This window comes from Hypanus sabinus, chromosome 4 (genome assembly GCF_030144855.1).
Source record: "Hypanus sabinus isolate sHypSab1 chromosome 4, sHypSab1.hap1, whole genome shotgun sequence".
NCBI lineage: Eukaryota > Metazoa > Chordata > Chondrichthyes > Myliobatiformes > Dasyatidae > Hypanus > Hypanus sabinus.
The window spans coordinates 146,872,327-146,879,703 of record NC_082709.1 but is presented as its reverse complement, the minus strand read 5'-3'; the positions used below and the strand labels follow the sequence as shown (position 1 = coordinate 146,879,703).

The 7,377-nt window shown below is 40.4% G+C and overlaps 1 long non-coding RNA gene across 3 annotated transcripts in view; it reads left to right on the top strand.

The window, feature by feature from the left end:
- Window positions 1–6,811, top strand: part of LOC132393280 (uncharacterized) — a 96,484-nt gene extending 89,673 nt beyond the window's left edge. For all 3 annotated transcript variants that reach the window (XR_009511817.1, XR_009511816.1, XR_009511815.1), the window contains exons 2-3: window positions 2,392–2,527; window positions 5,850–6,811. This is a non-coding gene — a long non-coding RNA (uncharacterized LOC132393280). The remainder of the gene's footprint in view (window positions 1–2,391; window positions 2,528–5,849) is intronic.
- Window positions 6,812–7,377: the final 566 nt, after the last annotated feature.

The window sequence follows — 7,377 nt, the reverse complement described above, 5'->3', positions numbered from 1 at the left end:
AACCAAGAGTGACACTGCACAGGAGTCACCGATGTTGTCCTCCAACCATGAACACAAGCATTTGAATGTTTAGAAGGTCTGATATTAAAAAGGAACAACATGGAAGTCCTTCGCCAAATGGTTTACAGGAGGCCCCAATCCATCACAGATAGTGTCACTCCATTTGAGTACTGTAGGCTTTTTCACTACTCTTTATTCCAAACACTCAGCTAAAGCAACCTCTTGTGGTAAAAGGTCATCAACCTGAATGATTTAATGTGTAAGAAATTCCTGACTTGTTGAGTATTTCCAGCATTTTCTAGTTTTATTTCAGATTACCAACACCCACAGTATTTTGCCTTTTCATTTTTCCTTTGATATAAACAGGTGTAGACTATCTCTCTATATGTTTCGCTTGAATACAGAATCAGATGCAGGCCTACAGTCTTACTATTATTACAGTAACTTTTACTAATGCCCGGATGTCTGCAAGCCTAAGAGTCCAGGCCAGGGACAATCAAAAGAATATGGCAGACAAATTCTTTTGCCAGTAACTATTAGAACTAATACACAGTTTTACAGCATCAACATTGGTAGAGTTCTAATTTGTTCTGTGTTTCATTTATTGTTAGTCAGCTAAACAGTAGTTTGTCTTTTTCCTACCTTTTAACTATTTTCATGACACTTCAGTTAATTGGGCCAAAATGTACTGATCCCAATATGTCCAAATTAACCAGAATGTGTGTGTATCTCTGAATGCACAACACGTTGAACTTTGAAGTGGATGGGCAACAGCAGCAGAAGACTACAAGCAGGGGGTAACTAATTAAGTGGCCGTTGAAGGCACAGTATATCCATAGCACAGCTTCTTTTCTCTTCCACCCCATTTCACCAGATATACGGTTCAGGATTTTGTTAACTCTTTGGATTATTTTCAACACCTTTGCATAATAACTACCTGGGTCCCTGGATCCTCCAAATCATTTCAGACCTAATGGTGTATGGGTTTTCACTGTTTAGTATGTGCTCCTTCATTTCTTTTTTAACTCTCATTTACTTAATATGAAATTCACTTCTCATGGTTCAGCCTATTTGTTTAATCCATTAATAGTATTGGTATTGGTGGTGGCATCCATTAGTCTCATGAGACCATGGATCTGCACCTGGTAAGTCCTCTCCAGGGCGTAGGCCTGGGCAAGGTTGCATGGAAGACCAGCAGTTGCCCATCCAACAAGTCTCCCCTCTCCACGCCACCGATGTTGTCCAAGGGAAGGGCAAGGGCCGATACAGCTTGGCACCAGTGTCGTCGCAGGAGTTGCCAGAGTGAGGTTGAAGACAACATCCGATTGCCGTAGGGACTCCAGCTCTGGATTTGTCCTCAGGGTTTACTCCCGAAGCCTTTCCCGTGAGCGGGTATGGCTGCAAGGCAGCGGAGGTTTGAAATCAGAGTTTTCTCTCTCTTAGATGGACTGCCTTCTCAGGCTGATGAACTCCATCTACCCGAATTGGTATTGGTATTAGTTTATCATTGTCACACATGCCAAGATACAGTAAAAAGCCTTATTTGCTTATTATTCAAGCATCAAAATCATTACACAGTGCATTGAGCTAGAGCAAGGTGGAACAATGAATATGCAAAACACGGTGTAAAAGCTACACCATGCATGATCATGATCATAACGAGTTAGATTATGAGGTCAAGAGTCCATCTCAAAATACAAGATGTTCCAGAGTCTGATAACAGTGGGATAGAAGCTGTCCTCAAGCCTGTAGTACATGTTTTTAGGCTTTTGTCTCTTCTGCTTGATGGGAGAGGGGAGACGAGCGAATGCTCATGGTGGCTGGAGTCTTTGATTAGGTTGGCCGCTCTGACTTGTGATGTACAGATGGAGAAGTACAGACAGTTGTAGATAATGTTAAATCTACACCTGTCCCCTTGTGCCATTGGCAACCATGTACATATAGCTTTCTATGTCTTTACAGTAAATTATTTTTACTGCTCATTGTTTAATTTTTTTTAGATCCTTTAGCTTCCCCTTTCTTTTTATTTGAGTAATTTAGAAATTTTGTCAACTCAGTGGAGGAGCAATACCTCATATTAAGCCTTCAAGCTGATGGCACGAATATACGTTTCTCCTTCCAGTAATTTTTTCCATCCCCCTACTTTCTTCCAGTCTGGCCTCCCACCTGTTGACTTCCTCCTTCCTTTTCTCCGTGGTCCACTCTCCTTTCCTATCAGATTCCTTTTTCTCCAGCCCTTTTTCTTTCCTACCCACCTGGCTTTACTTATCACCTTCTAACTTGTCCTCCTTCCCCTCCCCCCACCTTTTCATCTGGGCATCTTTCCCCTTCCTTTCCAGTCCTGAAGAACAGTCTCAATCTGAAATGTCAACTGTGTATTCATCTCCATAGATGCTGCCTGACCTGCTGAGTTCCTCCAGCATGTGTTGCTCTGTTTCTGGGCAAGTCAACATATGGAGTGTGTTTAAAGACCAACTAGAGTACAGGACAGGTATGTTCCCAACAGAAGAGGAACAGAGATGGCAAGGTAAGAGAACCTTGGATAGCGGCAGAGGTGATGAACTTAGTCAAGAAGAACAAGGAAAAGTATGTAAAGCTTAGGAAGCTAGAATCAGATAGAGCCATTGAGGATTATGAATAAGCCAGAAAAGAGCTCAAGAAGGGAATTAGGAAAGCCAGGCGGGACCATGAAATTTCCTTGGCAAGTAGTGTTAAAGAGAATCTCAAGGGTGTTCTATGCATATATCAAGACAAGAGGATAACTATGGAGAGGGTAGGACCACCAATGATAAAGGGGAGAACATTTGCTTGGATGCGGCAGATATGGGTGAGGTCCTTAATCGTACTTTACAGCAGTATTTACCAAGGAGAAGGTTTGGAGGATGTGGAGATCAGTGCTGAATGTATTGAAATGCAAGGGCATTTTGAGGTAAAGGAGGTGGTAGTGTTGGGTCTCTTAAAGAGCATTGAGGTGGATAAGTCACGAGGTCTGATGGGATAAACCCCAGGTTATTGACAGAAGCAAGAGAAGAGATTTCTGGGACCTTGACCAATATCTGGCCATGGGTGAGGTCCTGGAGGACTGGCAAGAAGCTAATATTGTTCCATTGTTCAAGAATGGAACAGAGGTAATCCTGGAAACTACAGACTATTGAGTCTCACATCAATAGTATGGAAGTTACTGCAGGGAATTCTTAGGGATAGGAATGATGAGCATTTGGAAAACCATGGCCTAATTAGGGAAAGTCAGCATGGCTTTCTGCAGAGCAAGTCATATCTTACTAACTTGATGGAGTTTTTTGATGAGGTGACATGGGTTGGTTTAATGTGTGAAACCCCGCTGGTTTCCTTGGCTGCATAAGTCTGGGGAAGGCTCTCTCCTGTCTCACCAAACCCGTGAGATTGAGACGACTCTCCCACCCCAAACCCCAATTTGTGTGGATGCTGTGTAATTTGCTACCCTGTTACAAACCAGTTCCACAAAATAACAGAAAGTACACTGCTTATGATTTAAGGAATTATATTTATGAAACTTACTTAACTAAAGGGTTAGTAAAGAAAAGAAAGAAAATACAAAAAGGGCCCATTATAATTAAACTGTCAAATGTGCACAAGTGAAGCTCATCTTGAACTTCTCTGTTACTCACACGCTGGACCCTTGGTCAAAGTGAAAGCACACAGGGCCTTCAGAACATCGCCTGCAATCTATCTCGAATAAACGGGTCTCCCACTGGGTCATATCCTATGACTGGTTCTCCCCAGTGTCTTCTCTTTTCATCTCTCGCTGAACAAAAGTCCCAAGACTAACCTTACTGTTCGTCACCAAAAGACTCTCTGCCCCAGAACTCTCCTAATTGGATGGCACACATTTTTCATATCTCTTATCTTCAACAATAACCCAAACACGCTGAAAGCAGAGCAGACTGCTCGTACAGAACTGCTAAATGAAATACCACAAGCATAAGAGTAAAGATGTGAACCAGGGCATTACACGTGTCTCTTGGAGATGACACCACTGTCATTGGCACAATCAAAGATTGTGATGAATCAGCATATCAGAGGGAGATTGAAATTCTGGCTGAGTTGTGCCATAACAACAACCTCTTACTCAATGTCAACAAGACCAAGGAGCTGATTATTGACTCCAGGAGGGAAAAACTGAAGTCCATGAGTCAGTCTTCGTCAGGGGATCAGAGGTGGAGAGGAACAATGGTCTTTCATTGAAACTATTGTGTTTCTTGGATTTACGGTATATGCCTACAAGAAAACGAATCTCATGGTTCTATGTGGTGACGTATACCATATGTACTTCGATGATAAAGTTACTTTGAATTTTATCTTTGAACTTTGCCACTATGGCCATCTTCTAGGTTTCAGCTCTCATTGGAATTCCCTCAATAATGTACAGCAGAACCAATGTATGCACACTTTGCCTATACCTTCTACACCTGCTGTTTTATTTTCCTCATTCCAGTAGAAATATCAAGCAGCGATAAACAATCAAGAAGGTATACCATTTCCTCGGTGAATGTTTATTATTTATTTATAATGGACTGCAGTACCTCTGGAGATGGAGGAGAAAAATGCAATTATGTTGCAGCGCCTGATAGGTCACAAGATTCATTTTCTTCTATGTTGCATTTTCTTAAAAATTCCCATTTTAACCACTTTACTGTGGACACTCATAATTTCAGTTGCTTAGGTCTTATACTCTGCAATTTCATCCAAAAACTTCCATATCTCATTACTTCTCCCTTTAAGATGCTCAAAACACAGCTTTTTGTTCTTTGCCTTTAAACCCGTAGTATAATCAATTTTATTTTATCTTTGTCTGATAACATTTTCAAGATGTTTTTGTTGCACTGTGGAAATGGAAGTTGGTGGTGAAGAGTTCATCAGTCAATTATGAATCTCTTTCATCAAAACAAACAATTAGCTGGATTGAAATAATTTACAAAAGTAGTCAACAATGGTAAACTTAAATTGTGATAATAGTTATCACAATTTTGTTATTAAAAATAATCATTCATTATCTTAATATTCTTGGAATTACTTGTAGTTCAGGAGATTAATTTGCAAATTGTCCAAGTTGCCAATTTACTATGTCTGAATGTGACAAGCAATGACTCCAAACCCATGGATCTGTAAAAGTAACAAGGTACTCAGATACTTCCTTGGTATTTGGTAGTACTTTCTTCCCCTTACTTGTGGACCATTTCCACTATGGGAAAGAATGGATAAGGAATTGCCAGAAAGATGTGGGGGTCATCGTGGTGGGGGGGGGGGGGGGATGAGCTGCAGAAAGAGGATTTATTTATATCATATTTGACTGAAACTTTTAGTCATGTGGCATTGCAAGAGAAGGAAGCCTTATAAGTATTCCCAAGGAGATCACCAGATGAAGCTTCTCAACTTTAGCAGCAAATTGAAATTGCTTAGTGTCAGAAGGCAGGGAATCAGAAGCCAGCAAGCTTTCTCAATAAAGAAGCTGAAAATACAGGTAGAAACTATCTTACCACATTAACAGGCTTATCAAAATGTATTTTGCAGAGTCCAAGAAGGCAAGGCTCAAAGGTTTGAGACCAATGCTAGAATGAACTTTGTCACCAAGAGCAAAGGGGTTTTTACATAAGACCCCTCCTGAAGTACTAGCATCTAATTTGCTGTGGATTCTTGAAGTTACACACAGTATTTTATTATCTATCTTTCATTTCCCTGTTTACAGAGCAACAAATTAAATTTCTTGTACATATATTACTGTCCAACATATTAGCAAGTTGACGTATGAGCAATTTCTTTGGAAAAGGTACATGATTGAATTATAAATTCAATGTTTTCATTTCTTTTAGATATTAACAAAAGATCACTATAATGTCCGGAGGAACAATTTGAACTATTTGCACCATTTGTTCTCAGTTCCAAACAAATGCCTACCAAAATTACAGGAGGACATCAAGAATATCTCCACAGAAATCACATCCCATTATCTATTGCTTTGTACCTCTAGCTACCTACGCCTCTAAGACTTCCTAAGATCCCTGCCTGCTGTGCACCCCTGCCATTTAACCACACCCACCTTCTATGTGCCGCAATTGGTGATCATGTTTTCAGCTGTCAAGGCTTAAACAGTGGAAATATTAATGATTACTAACCAAATAAAAATGTCAGTATAAAAATACAGCTGTCTCCTTCTCTGCAAAATAAGGGTTTGAGTAATATTGCAGTTACTTGCAATACTGCTATTAAAAACTTCACACTTCAATTTGTCAGTAAATTCTATTAGTGCCTTCCAGCATGATTGAGCTGCAATATAATCTGAAAAGATTTTAATGTAAAGCAGAACCATTCTTTCTCCTGTATTTCTCTTCAGAAGGCACTAATTAAAGCTGCAACTCATTGCATTGGTTCTTTTAGTCCTTATTAATGAGTATTGACAGCAAGTGTCAACGGGTGATTCGGCATTGGCAGTGGAGCGGGTTCCAGACCCTACCTGTGGCAGACAGGGATACATGGTCTGAACGGCAGAGCTCTCAAGTAACATTCATCTTAGAGTAGAACGAAAGGTCTCAGGAGAATTAAACAGGGAATAGAAATCTTTCTGTGGCTGCTGTTGAATCCTGACTAGAAGAAGATGACTCTTTGTCATAACAGCCCTAAGGATTAAGAATGTTTTTGTTTCTCACTCAGAAGTTGAGTTATGCCTGTGCCAGTGATGTTTAAAAATCTAGGATCCGAGTAGCTACAATCATTGGAAAACATTGGCTCCAGATTCAGGATGGGAGTAGGGATTTCACAGAAACTGAGCTGCAAAAGGGGGAAATGTTTCTCAGTTGGCTGAACAGCTAGTCAATTATACTATAATGAACCCAAATCCACTGTCCTCAGATTGGTGATATCACTGCCCCTGTGAGCTCTGTATAATTTTTGCTCATTTAGGATTATGTTTGTTCTCATAATGTAATTTGCTGTCGCAAAAAGAGAATTTTCATGGCACTTATGCTGTGTGCACATGTGCCTGTGACAGCAATAAACCTGAACTTAAAGTAGAAATCTACATTGATCAAGCACAGTTCATCCGATCTAGGTGTCCAACATATCAGTGAGAGTCTACAGTCTCCCCAAGTCAACAAGCTCTGTACCTAGTACTGTAAGTGGCAATAAAGAAAGCAGCCATTATTTACAATCAGTCTGCACAGTTACAAGGGCATTTTACAGTCAAAATCCCCCACCGGGGCCAATGTCTCTGTCTTTATCACCCCCATCAAGTACAAACATTTGTACATGAACTGAATTATTTTTATAAATACAGAGGTTAAATTCAGCATATTACCGTGGCCTGGGTGGTGCCTGGGGGCAGGAATGAGACTGCTGCTTTCT